Here is a 15,134-nt window from a genome sequence, read left to right on the forward strand (position 1 = left end):
TCTCAGTCCTAAATAGCTTATCCCTTATCCTTAGACTGTGACCCCTGGTCCTGGACTCCCCCACCATTGGGAACATCCTTTCTGCATCTAGTCTGTCCAGTCTTGTTAGAATTTTATAGGTTTCTATGAGATCCCCTCTCATTCTTCTAAACTCTAGCAAATACAAGCCTAATTGACCCAATCTCTCTTCATGTGTCAGTCCTACCATCCCAGGAATCAGTCTGGTGAACCTTTGCTGCACTCCCTCCATCGCAAGAACATCCTTCCTCAGATAAGGAGACCAAAACTGCGACAATACTCCAGATGTGGTCTCACCAAGGCCTTGTATAATTGCAGCAAGACATCCTTGCTCCTGTACTCGAATCCTCTCGCTATAAAGGCCAACATACCGTTTGCCTTCTTAACTGCCTGCTACACCTGCATGCTTACTTTCAGCGATTGGTACACAAGGACACCCAGGTCTCGCTGCACCTCTCCCTTTCCCAATCTATCGCCATTCAGATAATAATCTGCCTTTCTGTTTTTGCCACCAAAGTGGATAACCTCACATTTATCCACATTATACTGCATCTGCCATGTATTTGCCCACTCACTCAACCTGTCCAGATCACACTGGAGCTTCTCTGCATCCTCCTCACAGTTCGCACTCCTACCCAGCTTTGTGTCATCTGCAAAATTGGATATATTACATTTAATTCCCTCATCTATTTCATTAATATATATTGTGAATAGCTGGGGTCCTAGCACTGATCTCTGCGGTACCCCACTAGTCACTGCCTGCCACTCGGAAAAGTACCCGTTTATTCTTACTCTTTGTTTCCTGTCTGCCAACAGTTCTCTATCCATGTCAGTACCTTACCCCCAATCCCATATGCTTGAACTTTGCATGCTATTCTCTTATGTGGGACCTTATTGAAAGCCTTCTGAAAGTCCAAATACACCACATCCAGTGATTCTCCCTTATCTATTCTACTAATTCAACCACCAAATCTAGGCCATGTGAGCCGCATGGAAGATGGCAGGATCCCCAAAGACACATTGTACAGCGAGCTCGCCACTGGTATCAGACCCACCGGCCGTCCATGTCTCCGCAATAAAGACGTCTGCAAACGCGACATGAAATCGTGTGACATTGATCACACGTCGTGGGAGTCAGTTGCCAGCATTCGCCAGAGCTGGCGGGCAGCCATAAAGACAGGGCTAAATTGTGGCGAGTCAAAGAGACTTAGTAGTTGGCAGGAAAAAAGACAGAGGCACAAGGGGAGAGCCAACTGTGCAGCAGCCCCGACAAACAAATTTCTCTGCAGCACCTGTGGAAGAGCCTGTCGCTCCAGAATTGGCCTTTATAGCCACTCCAGGCGCTGCTTCACAAACCACTGACCACCTCCAGGCGCGTATCCATTGTCTCTCGAGATAAGGAGGCCCAAAAGAATTCTACTAATTACATCATCAGAAAATTCCAGTAGATTTGTCAAGCATGATTTCCCTTTCATAAATCCATGTTGACTTTGTCCGATCCTGTCATTGTTTTCCAAGTGCCATTCTATTGTTTTCCAAGTGCCATGCTATTCTATCTTTTTAATGGACTCCAGTATTTTCCCCACTACTGATGTCAGGCTAACCGGTCTATAATTCCCTGTTTTCTCTCTACCTCCTTTTTTAAATAGTGGGGTTATATTAGCTACCCTCCAATCTGTTGGAACTGTTCCAGAGTCAATAGAATTTTGAAAAATGGCCAGCAATGCATCTACTATTTCTAGGGCCCTTTCCTTAAGTACTCTGGGATGCAGATTATCAGGCCCTGGGGATTTATTGGCCTTCAATCCCATCAATTTCTCTAACACCATTTCTCTACTAATACTGATTTCATACAGTTCCTCCTTCTCACTGGATCCTATGTTCCCCAACATTTCTGGGGGGTAATTTGTGTCCTCCTTTGTGAAGACAGAACCAAAATATGTATTTAATTGGTCTGCCATTTCTTTGTTCTCCATTATAAATTCCCTGTTTCTGACTGTAAGGGACCCACATTTGTCTTCGCTAATCTTTTTCTCTTCACATATCTATAGATATATAAGCTTTTACAGTCAGTTTTTATGTTCTCTGCAAGCATACTCTCATACTCTATTTTCCCCTTCTTAATCAATCCAATTCGCAGGTTTGCTGCTTGTTCTGGCATTGTCGGGTATATGCCAGTGTTGTAGCAATAGTGGAACAGTTTGGCTAGGGGAGCAGCTAGTTCTGGAGCACAAGTCTTCAGTACTATTGCCGGAATGTTGTCAGGGCTCATAGACTTTACAGTATCCAGTGCCTTCAGCCGTTTCCTGATATCACGTGGAGTGAAATGAATTGGCTGAACACTGGCATCTATGATGCTGGGGACCTCAGGAGGAGGCCGAGATGGATCATCTGCTTGGCACTTCAGGCTGAAGATGGTTGCAATTGCTTTGGCCTTGTCTTTTGAACTGATGTTCTGGGCTCCCCCATCATTAAGGATGGGAATGTTTCTGCAGCCTCTTCCTCAAGTTAGTTGTTTAATTGTCCACCTCCACTCATGACTGGATGTGGCAGGACTGCAGAGCTTTGATCTGATCCGTTGGGTTGTGGGATTGCTTAGCCCTGTCTATTGCATACTGCTTCTGCTGTTTAGCATGCATTTGGTCCTGTGTTGTAGCTTCACCAAGTTGGCACCTCATTTTTAGGTAAATGAACATATGAAAATACAAATTAGGAGCAGGAGTAGGCCACTCGGCCCCTCGAGCCTGCTTTGCCATTCAATAAGATCATGGCTGATCTGGTTGTAACCTCAACTCCACATTTCTGTCCACCTCCAATAACCTTTCAACCACATGCTTTTCAAGAATCTATCTACCTTTCCCTTAAAAATACTCAAAGACTCTGCTTCCACCACCTTTAGAGGAAGAGTGTTCCAAAGACTCACAGACCTCTGAGAGAAAAAACTTCTCCTCTTCTCTGTCTTAAATGGGAGACCCCTTTATTTTTAAACAGTGACCCCTAGTTCTAGATTCTCCCACAAGAGGAAACATCCATTCCACATCCACCCTGTCAAGACCCCTCAGAATCTGATATGTTTCAATCAAGTTGCCTCTTACTCTTCGACATTCCAGCGGATACAAGCCTAGTCTGTCCAACCTTTCCTAAAAGACAACCCGCCCATTCCAGGTATTAATCTAGTAAACCTTCACTGCCTCCAACGCATTTACATCCTTCCTTAAATAAGGAGACCAATACTGTACACAGTACTCCAGATGTGGTCTTACCAACGTTCTGTACAACTGAAGCATAACCTCCCTACTTCTGTATTCAATTCCCCTTGCAATAAATGAGAGCATTCAATGAGCTTTCCTAATTTCCTGCTGTACCTGCATATTAATCTTTTGTGATTCTTGCACGAGGGCATCAAGATCCCTCTGCATCTGCAATCTCTCACCATTTAGTTAATATGCTTCTTTTTTTTCTTCCTGCCAAAATGGACAATTTCACTTTTTCCCATATTATACTCCATTTGCCAGATCTTTGCCCACTCACTTAACCTATTTATATCCCTTTGTAGCCTCCTTATATCCTCTTCACAGCCTACTTTCCTATCTATCTTTGTGTTATCAGCAAATTTAACAACCATTCCTTTGGTCCGTTCATCCAAGTAATTTATATACATTGTAAAAAGTTGAGGCCCCAGCATTGATCCCTGTGGCACACCACTCATTATATCTTGCCAACAAGAAAATGACCCATTTATGCCTACTTTCTGTTTCCTGTTAGCTAGCCAATCTTCTATCCATGTCAACGTGTTACCACCTACACCATGAGCTTTTATTTTCCACAATAATCTTTGATGTGGCACCCTTCTAGAAATCTAAGTATGGTAAATCCACTGGTTCCCCTTTATCCACAGCACATGTTACTTCTTCAAAGAACTCCAATAAATTGGCTAAATATGATTTCCCTTTCACAAAACCATTTTGATTCTGCCTGATTACCTTGAATTTTTCTAAGTGCCCTGCTATAGCGTCTTTAATAATAGCTTCTAACATTTTCCCTACGACAGATATTAAGTTAACTGGGTTGTAGTCTCCTACTTTCTGTCTCCTTCCCTTTTTGAATAAAGGAGTTACATTCGCTATTTTCCAATCTAATGGAACCCTCCCTGAATCTATGGAATTTTGGAAAATTAAAACCAACACATCAACTATCTCACTAGCCACTTCTTGTAAGACCGTAGGATGAAGTCCATCAGGACCTGGGGACTTGATGGCCCGCATCTCCAACAATTTGCTCAGTACCACTTCCCTGGTGATTGTAATTTTCTTGAGTTCCTCCCTCCCTTACATTTCCTGATTTACAGCTACTTCTGAGATGTTACTTGTATCCTCTATGGTGAAGACCGATGCAAAATACCTGTTCAAATCATCTGCCATCTCCTTATTTTCCCTTATTAATTCCCCAGATTCACTTTCTGTAGGACGAATGCTCACTTTGTTAACAATCTATTGAAACTCTTATTACCTGTCTTTACATTTCTTGCCAGATTTCTCTCCTACTCTAATTTTTCCCTCCCTTATTAATCTTTTAGTCATTCTTTGCTGCTTTTTATATTCCGTCCAATGCTCTGACCTGCCACACATCTTTGCGCAATTCTATGCTTTTTCTTTAAGTTTGATACTATCTTTAACATTTTAATTAACCATGGATGGTGGATCCTCCCTTTGGAATTTTTCTTTCTTGTTGGAATGTATCTCTTCTGTGTATTCTGAAATATCCCCTTAAATGTCTGCCACTGCATCTGTATTGACTTATCTTTTAACCTACTTTGCCAGTTTACTTTTGCTATCTCTGCTTTCATGCCCTCATAATTGCCCTTATTTGAATTTAAAATATTAGTCTTAGACCCACTCTTCTCTCCCTCAAACTGAATGTAAAATTTAATCATATTATGATTGCTGCTGCCTAGGGACGCCTTCACTATGAGGTCATTAATTAATCCTATCTTGTTGTACAATGCCAGGACTAGTATAGCCTGCTCTCTGGTTGGCTCCAGAACATGTTGTTCTCAGAAACTATCCTGAAAACATTCTATGAACTCATCTAGACTACCTTTGCCCATCTGATTTTTCCAATCTATATGTAGATTGAAATCCCCCATGATTATTGCCGTACCTTTTTGACTAACACCCATTATTTTTTCCTTTATACCCTGTTTTACCATGTTGTTACTGTTAGGGGGCCTGTATGCCACTCCCATGAGTGCCTTCTAGCCTTAATAATTTCTCATCTCAACTCAAACTGCTTCTATATCCTGGTTTTATGAACTTAGGTCATCCCTCTCTAATGTGCTAATACCATCATTAATTAACACAGCCATCCCTCCATCTTTTCCTAGCTTTCTGTCCTTCCTAAGTGTCATGTGCCCTCCAATATGCAGGTCCCAAATCTATTCCATACTGCAGCTATGTCTCTGTAATGGCTATCAGATCGTACTTATTTATTTCTATTTGCTTTATCAGTTTATTTGTCTTGTTTTTAATGTTATGTGCATTCAGATACAGAGGCTTTAGTTTTGTCCTTTTATTATTTTTGTAACCTCTAGCTTTGTCTGCTGATTTACTCTTAGATTTTTAATCACTGTCCCTTCCTGTCATGGTCTGCTGATCTTTTTCCATATTAATAACATTTTCTTTTGCCTTGTCTCTACTCTTTGATTTACCACATCTTCTTAAATTTGATCCCTTGCCCCACTATTTAGTTTAAAACCCTCTCTCCTTCCCTAGTTATGCAGCTTGCTAGAACACCGGTCCCAGCACAGTTCAGGTGTAGACCATTCCAACGGTACAGCCCCCACTTTCCCCACAACTGGTGCCAGTGCCACACAAACTGGAACCCACTTCTACCACACCAGTCTTTGGGCCACACATTCATTTCTATAATCTTATTTGCCCTACTCCAATTTGCACATGGCTCAGGTAATAATCCAGAGATAATTACCTTTGAGGTTCTGCTTCTTAATTTGGTGCCTAGATCCTCATACTGACGATGCAGAACATCTTTCCAAGTCCTGCCTATGTCATTGGTACCTACATGGACCACAATGACTGTATCCTTCGCCTCCCACTGTAAATACCTCTCCAGCCTTGAGCAGATATCCTGAGCCCTGGCACCAGGCAGGCAACGCAGCCTTCTGGACTCTTGCTCTATTATCCCCTACTACCACTACTTTCATTTTTGTTTTCCCCCACTCGAATGGCTTCCTGTACCATGGTGCCATGGTCAGTCAGCTCATCCACACTACAGCCCTCACTCTTGTCCATACAAGCTGCTCAATTGCAAGGGCTGAGGTTCCTCCACTCCCACCTTCTTGATCCCTTTACCTGCCTGACTCGCAGTCACACTCTCCTGTCCCTGACCACTGACCAAAACAGATGACCCTATCCTATGGGGTGTGACTGCCTTCCGAATCAAAGTGTCCAGGTAACCTTCCCCCTCCCTGATACACTACAGCGTCTGCAGCTCGGCCTCTAGCTCAATGACTTTGAGCCGAAGCTCCTCAAGCCACAGACACTTGCTACAGACCTGGTTGCCATGGATTGCAATGAATGAGCATTCAGGAGCTCCCACATACTGCAGCCGTGACACATCACCTGTCCTGCCATCTTTATGGTGTTAGTTTAATTAAATTTGTTTTCCCTTAATTAATTTATATTCCCCTCCTTAGTGAACTCCCTCACTTATCAAACTCCATTCTTCACGCTCTGTGCGCTCCAGCAGCACTCAGCGCAGACAAGCAGCACTGAGAGTCCTCTGAATTTATACTCTGTTAAAACAATGCTGTGTCCACTCTGCTAGAGCTCTGCTAGAGCTCAGAAACTAATTTAAGCTAGCTACCTAATTAAGTGGCTACAGCTACTCTCAGGGAGCTTGTATACCTCTGTTTAAAACTGTAAGAAATCTAACTTGCCTCTTAACTTAAACAGAAATTTGAGTTAATTGCTAAATGTGACCAAAACAAAAACTAGACTTTTAGAGAGATTAGCCCTGAAAATACATTCAGTTACTAAACTCCCTTCTTCACACTCTGTGCCTGTGCCTGGTACTGCTGCTGGCATGCTCATCTGCACTCCTCATTGAACCAAGGTTGATCCCTTGGCTTAATGGTAATGCTAGAGTGAGGGCTATGCAGGGCCATGAGGTTACAGATTGTGGTTGAATACAGTTCTGCTGTTGCTGATGGCCCACAGTGTTTCCAGGATGCCCAGTTTTGAGCTGCTGGAAAAGTTCTGAATCAATTCCATTTAGCATGGTGGTAGTATCACATACACGGTGGAAAGTATCCTCAGTGTGAAAATGGGATTTTGTCGCTATGAAGGCCAACATACCATTTGCCTTTTTTACCGTCTGTTGCACCTGCATGCTTACCTTCAGCGACTGGTGCACGAGGACACCCAGGTCTCGTTGCATATTCCCCTCTCTCAGTTTATAGCCATTCAGATAATAATCTGCCTTCCTGTTTTTACTACCAAAGTGGATAACCTCACATTTATCCATGTTATACTGCATCTGCCATGCATTAGCCCACTCACTCAACTTGTCCAAATCACCCTGAAGCCTCTCTGCATCCTCCTCACAACTCACCCTTCCACCCAGTTTTGTGTCATCTGCAAATTTGGAGATATTACATTTAGTTCCCTCATCTAAATCATTAATGTATATCGTGAATAGCTGGGGTCCTAGCACCGATCCCAGTGGTCCCCCACTATTCACTGCCTGCCATTCGGGAAATGACCCATTTATCCCTACTCTTTGTTTCCCGTCCGCCAACCAATTTACTATCCATCGCAATACATTACCCCCAATCCCATGCGCTTTGATTTTACATGCTAATCTCTTATGTGGTACTTTGTCGAAAGCCTTCTGAAAGTCCAAATAAACCACATCCACTGGCTCCCCCTCATCAACTCTACTAGTTACATCCTCGAAGAATTCTAGTAGATTTGTCAAACATGATTTGCCTTTCGTAAATCCATGCTGACTCTGTCTGATTCTACCAATGTTCTGTAAGTGCTCTGCTATAAAATCGTTGATAATGGACTCTGGAATTTTCCCCACTACTGACGTCAGGCTGACTGGTCTATAATTCTCTACTTTCTCTCTACCTCCCTTTTTAAATAGTGGGGTTACATTAGCTACCCTCCAATCTGTAGGAACTGTTCCAGAGTCTATAGAATCTTGAAAGATGACCACCAATGCATCAACTATTTCTGGGGCCACTTCCCTAAGTACTCTGGGATGTAGATTATTAGGCCCTGGGGATTTATCGGCCTTCAATCCCATCAATTTCCCCAACACCATTTCTCTACTAATACTGATTTCTTTCAGTTCCTCTCTCTCACGAAGCCCTGTGTTCCCCAACATTACTGGTATGATATTGGTTTCCTCCTTTGTGAAGACAGAACCAAAGTATGCATTTAGTTGGTCAGCCATTTCTTTATTCCCTATAATAAATTTCCCTGTTTCTGACTGTAATGGACCTACATTTATCTTCGCCAATCTTTTTCTCCTCACATACCTATAGAAACTTTTACAGTCAGTTTTTATGTTCCCTGCAAGCTTGCTCTCGCACTCTATTTTCCCCTCCTGAATCAATCCCTTGGTCCTCCTATGCTGAATTCTAAACTGCTCTCAATCCTCAGGTCTGTTGTTTTTCCTGGCAAATTTATGTATCTCTTCCTTGGATCTAATGCTATTTCTAATTTCCCTTGTAAGCCATGGTTTGGCGACGTTTCCCATTTTACTTTTGCGCCAGACAGGGATAAACAATTGTTGCAGTTCATCCATATTCTCTTTAAATGTTTGCCATTGCCTATCCACCGTCATTCCTTTAAGTAACGTTTCCCAATGCGTCATGGCCAACTCACGCCTTACACCTTCGTAGTTCCCTTTACTAAGATTCAGGACCCTTGTCTCAGAATCAATTACATCACTCTCCATCTTGATGAAGAATTCTATCATATTATGGTCGCTCATCCCCAAGGAGTCTCGCACAACTAGATTGTCAATTATTCCTCTTTCATTACACCATACCCAGTCTAGGATGGCCTGTTTTCTAGTTGGTTCCTCAGCGTATTGGTCCAGAAAATCATCCCATATGCATTCCAAGAGTTCCTCCTCTATGGTATTGTGACTAATTTGATTTGCCCAATCTATATGCAGATTAAAGTCACCCATAATTACAGATGTTCCTTTATCACATGCATCTCTAATTTCCTGTTTAATGCCATTCCCAACATCACCACTACAGTTTGGAGGTCTATATACAACCCCCACTAACCTTTTTTGCTCCTTAGTGTTTCTCAGCTCTACCCATACAGATTCTACATCGTCAGAGCTAATATCTTTCCTCACTATTGCGTTAATTTCCTCTTTAACCAGCAATGCAACTCCACCACTTTTTGCTTTTTGTCTGTCCTTCCTAAATACTGAATATCCCTGGATGTTCATTTCCCATCCCTGGTCACCTTGCAGCCATGTCTCTGTAATCCCGACTATATCATGCCCGTTTATATCTATTTGCGTGATTAATTCATCCACTTTATTGCGAATGCTCTGCGCGTTAAGGGACAAAGCCTTAAGGCTTTTCTTTTTAACATTACTTGTCCTCTTGCCAATATTTTTCACTGTGTCCCTGTTTGATTCTGGCCCTTGATTTCTCTGCCTATCACTTTTCTTTTTGCCCTTACTGTCTTTTGTTCTTGTCTTTGATCCCCCCCTCCTCTGACTCCTTGCAAAGGTTCCCATCCCTCTGCCATTTTACTTTAAACCCTCCCCCACCACTCCAGCAAATACTCTCCCTAGGACATCAGTCCGGGTCCTGCCCAGGTGTAACCCGTCCAATTTGTACTGGTCCCACCTCCCCCAGAACTGGTCCCAATGCCCCAGGAATCTAAAACCCTCCCCCTCACACCATCTCTTCAGCCACTTATTCATCCGATATATCCTGCTATTTCTACTCTCACTAGCACGTGGCACTGGTAGTAATCCTGAGATCACTACCTTTGAGGTCCTACTTTTCAACTTACTTCCTAGCTCCCTATATTCTGCTTTTAGGACCTCATCCTTTTTTTTACCTATGTCGTTTGTACCAATGTGTACCACGACCACTGGCTGTTCACCCTCTCCCTTCAGAATGTCCTGTAACCGTTCTGAGACATCCTTGACCCTAGCATCAGGGAGAACATAGGAACATAGGAAGATAGGAACAGGAGTAGGCCATTCAGCCCCTCGAACCTGTTCCGCCATTCAATGAGATAATGACTGATCCACGGCCTAACTCCATATGGGCCATTTGGCCCAGATGCTTTAATATTTTGGCTTAACAAAAATCTATCTATCTGAGATTTAAAATTAACAACTGTTCTCGCTTCAACTGCTGTTTGTGGGAGAGAGTTCCAAACCTCTACCACCCTTTTCGTGAAGAAGTGCTTCCTAAAATCTCTCCTGAACGGTCTGGTCCTAATTTTTAGACTATGCCCCCTAGTTTTAGAATCTCCAAACAGTGGAAATAGTTTATCATTATCTAGACTGTCTTTTCCTGTTAGTATCTTGAAGACTTCCATCAGATCACCCCTTAACCTTCTAAATTCTAACGAAACAGGCCTAATTTGTGTAATCGCTCCTCATAACCTAACCCCTGTAGGGAGGCAACATACCATCCTGGAGTCTCTTTTGCAGCCACAGAAATGCCTATCTATTTCCCTTACAATTGAATACCCTATAACTATTGCATTCCCACACTCTTTACTCCTCCCCTGTGCAGCAGAGCCAACCGTGGTGCAACAAATTGGGCTGTTGCTGCTTTTCCCTGAGAGGCCATTCCCCCCAACAGTATCCAAAGCAGTATATCTGTTTTGCAGGGGAATAGCCACAGGAGATTCCTGCACTGCCTGTCTAGACCTCTTGCTCTGCCTGGTGGTCACCCATTCCCCTCCTGCCTAAGGGGTCTGAGCCTGCGGTGTGACCACCTCTCTATATGTGTTATCCACGACACTCTCCGCCTTGTGGATGCTCCACAGTGTCCCCAGCTGCCGCTCCAGCTCCGAAACCCGGGCTTCCAGGAGCTGGACACACTTCCTGCACACATGCTGGTCCCAGGCACTGGAATTGTTCCCAGCTTCTGACATGGAGCACGAGGAGCATACCACGGCTTTGAGCTCTCCTGCCATGAATTAACCCTTTAACTTAAACCTTCTGGAAGATCTTAATGTCCAATAATATCAGTTACTCTAGGGCCCTTCTTCCCTGGTCCTTGTTACTACAGAACTCCCTTAAAAAAAAACACTACTTACTTTATTTGAAATATACGTTAAACTTTTAAACATCTCTTAACTGAGATACTTATCCAGCTAATTAGAGCTATTCCCTAACAGCAGTGACTCACCAACCAATCACCTTGCAGCTCTCCTGTGTCATCACTGTTAGCTTTATTTTCTTTTTTTTTCAAAGCTCCGGCGCGCTGGAAGAGCTCCTCTCCGCTCCCGGAAGGTAAGAGACGGGGCCTCGGTCCTCGGGGTCGATTTATAGGCTCCTGTCTCGGCATTCTCCCCACAGGTCTGCTCCGCTCCTGGAAGGTAAGAGACTGGGCCTAGATCCTCGGGCTCGATTTATAGGCTCTGCTCTCGGCGTTCTCCCCACAGGTCCACTCCTCTCCGCTCCCGGAAGGTAAGAGAAGGTTGGCAAGAGGCAGAAAGCATGGTCAGAGACTTGATCTGGAGGCTTTTGAAAGCAGGAAAGGAGTGGCAAGGCAGATGGATCAAATGAGGGAGCGCCAGAAGATGGAGGTTGCAGTCATTAAAGAATGACCACCAAAAAGTCTATTGGCCTAACTGGTCTATGCCGGCATATGTGCTCCATCGCAGCCTCCTCCCACATTACTTCATCTAACCCTATTCCTTTCTCATGTACTTATCTAGCTTCCCACCACGTACTTATTCCAGGTAGAGTGGAGAGAGTGAGCAACAAGGAGTGCCAGAAGAATGGGAGGAGAGTGTAGCAAGGCAATTACTGGCTCAGCTCATTGTTCATACCATGGCAGTTTGTGGGAGGATATGGGTACATGAAGGCTATCACGTTTGCCTGCCAAACATCATCAGTGCACTTCAAAAGCAATTAATCATGTGAAATGTTTTGAGACATTTCAACATGATGAAAGTGTCTATGTAATGCAAATATTATTACAATTATGTAGCTCATGGTTCAAAATTCGTGTTCTTTCAAAAGCATATTGAAATATTCTAGATATCGAATAATTAAGGTGGTAATTTTCTTTCTGACATCTACTAAATACTCTAATCTTTGACTTGAACATAAACAACCTGCAGTTTTTTTTTTCATCTCGAAAAGTTCTGCCTCTCACAAGCAGCACATGAAATAGTCCACCTACGCAAAAAGAATCTGCCAGAGACGAACTGAAGAGATCTGCTGAATTCCAAAAGCAGTTTGTACTTCTTCTGTGTCATAAATTACACAGCTTACTGTGACGTGAACAAATCTATAGGAATAAGTGGCTTGTGCAAAGCGGTACTGAGTCATCAAGTTTAGTCTGACCCAGGGTCAACTCTCATCCTGTGCTCAATTAGCTGATGTCAAGCAGCGTGTGGGGGTGGGGGGGGGGGAGCAGTTGGAATGGCTTATTGGGCCTCAGTATCTCTGGGAATCAAGAGAGGAGAAATTCAGCTCAGATTGTCCTTCCAGTGATTGATTTTTGGATGATGAATGGCCTCCTCCTGTGCCATAAATTTCTACAATTCCATGATTGACAAGAGGATTCGGACTCTTGGTTGTGCTTCTCTTCACAGCTTGGCAAAACTCACTGCCTAAGGCTTACGCGGTAAAGGTTGGTCACATGGGCAAGGCATCGGCAAGCTGCTGGCACTTCTGTGGTACAGGCCGAGCCACTGTGTTCCCTACACACCACCGCCAGCCTCCATTTTTAGCAGATGGTTTTTACAGTCACCTGAGGCAGGTCAAGGCCTTGTGAGTACAGGCAAATTGGTGTCCTATGATGACACAATTAGGACCCCGATGCTATTTTAATGCAAGATCATAGGAGTCCGCCCAGCTCCGAAAACATCAGTGGTTTCTCAGTACATAGAAGTGAGGTAGGATGTGTGTGCCATTGTGCTGATCGGATTTCCAGGATAATTTCCTTTTTATCTTACTAAACCTCATGATGCTCTATCTGCTGATCATGAGGACTCCTATTGCCAGTTCCATTTGAGTGGAGGAACAGTGGGAGGTAGAGGAGAAGCAGCAGAAGCAGTCAGCAGCAGAAGGCGTGAGTCAGAATATGAGTGACTCCTTGAAAGCACCTATCTATTTGGCCCACTAATCTGTGCAAGGGGGTGACCTGGCTCTTCAGCTGAGGAGCTCAGAGCTTGCATAGCAGCCAAATTAGCTTCCGGCAATGTTCCTGGAGATGACCACACTGTCTGAGGTACATTGCAGTCACTAATGCCAATGTGTGGCGACACCACAGGCAGGAATTTGTTCTGCTCTTGGAGGTGGGCATGGAGGTAGGGGGGCAAACAAAATGGCTGAGGATGCCATTCCCAACATTGTCTTGGCTCCCTGCCATTTTGTCCTGTGCGGGGAAGGCCGAGGACAGCCTTCCCTCCCCAGGACAATTGAGGCCCTTAAGTGGCCAATTAATGGCCACTTAAGGGCCTCTTCCTGCCTCCACCTCAGTTTTGTAGAAGGTCGAGGGGCTGCCGGTGTGGGGACACACTGCCAGGTAAAACCTGGTGGTATCCGAGCTGGGTCGAGGGGTGGTCCCTCGTCTAGGGGCAATCCAGGGCCCCAGGAGGACCCCCATTCGGTGGCAATCACTGCCCCCTTGGGAAGACTTCCTCCCACCGCACCCCCGACCATCAGCACCAACACCCACACCTGCTGCCTGCCTGCCTGAATGACCCAGTAACCCCGGTACCACTCACCTCTCCCATGGTAGGGGCTCCCATGCTAGTACTGCAGAGCTGCTGACCTTCCGATTGGCCCGCAGGTCAGGAGGCTGGAGTTCGTCCCTTAAAAGGACGGCATCCCGATTGGTGGACAGTTAAATAGCTTTGAGGGTCTGACAGAGGGTGGTGGCGGGTTCTACCCCCACCTTCTTGCCAGCAGCCGGGACCCCCATCACTGTAATAGAAGGCAGCTCCACAAGGCTGAGAAAGGATTCTTCCATACTCTCAGCTATGGTACTGAAACTCCATAGCAAAGCCTTCCAGTACCTGATATAGCTGCTTATGAGAAGCAAGCAGTTTTCTCTTGACAGCCTGAAGCCGCCTTCTCTGACCTGCTTAGCACAGCTGGCTAGGCCACAATTGGAGTATTGCATCCAGTTATGGTCACCACACTTTAGGAAGGATGTGAGGGTCCTTGAGAGGGTGCAGAGGAGATTTACCAGAATGGTTCAAGCATTGAAGGATTTTAGCTACGAGGTTAGGGTGGAGAAGGTGGGGTTGTTCTGCTTGGAGCAAAGGAGATTGAGGAGAGATTTGTTGGAGGTTTACAAGATTATGACAGTTTTAGCTAAGTTAGACAAAGAAAAGCTGATGGTACAAGTACTGGGGGCACAGATTTGAGATTTTGGACAAAAGATACAGTGTGATGTGAGGAAGAACTTTTTACACAGTGAGTCATAATAACCTGGGGCTCATTGCCTAGGAGGGTGGTGGAAGTGGGCAGCACAGTGGCGCAGTGGTTAGCACTGCAGCCTCACAGCTCCAGGGACCCGGGTTCAATTCTGGGTACTGCCTGTGCGGAGTTTGCAAGTTCTCCCTGTGTCTGCGTGGGTTTTCGCCGGGTGCTCCGGTTTCCTCCCACAGCCAAAGACTTGCAGGTGATAGGTAAATTGGCCATTGTAAATTGCCCCTAGTGTAGGTAGGTGGTAGGGAATATGGGATTACTGTAGGGTTAGTATAAATGGGTGGTTCTTGGTCGGCACAGACTCGGTGGGCCGAAGGGCCTGTTTCAGTGCTGTATCTCTAAATAAATAAAAAATAAATAAATCAATGATTTCAAAAGGAAATTGGATGGGCACTTGAGGGAAATAAACTGGCAGGGCTACA

Source organism: Heterodontus francisci, chromosome 1, assembly GCF_036365525.1.
Source record: "Heterodontus francisci isolate sHetFra1 chromosome 1, sHetFra1.hap1, whole genome shotgun sequence".
NCBI lineage: Eukaryota > Metazoa > Chordata > Chondrichthyes > Heterodontiformes > Heterodontidae > Heterodontus > Heterodontus francisci.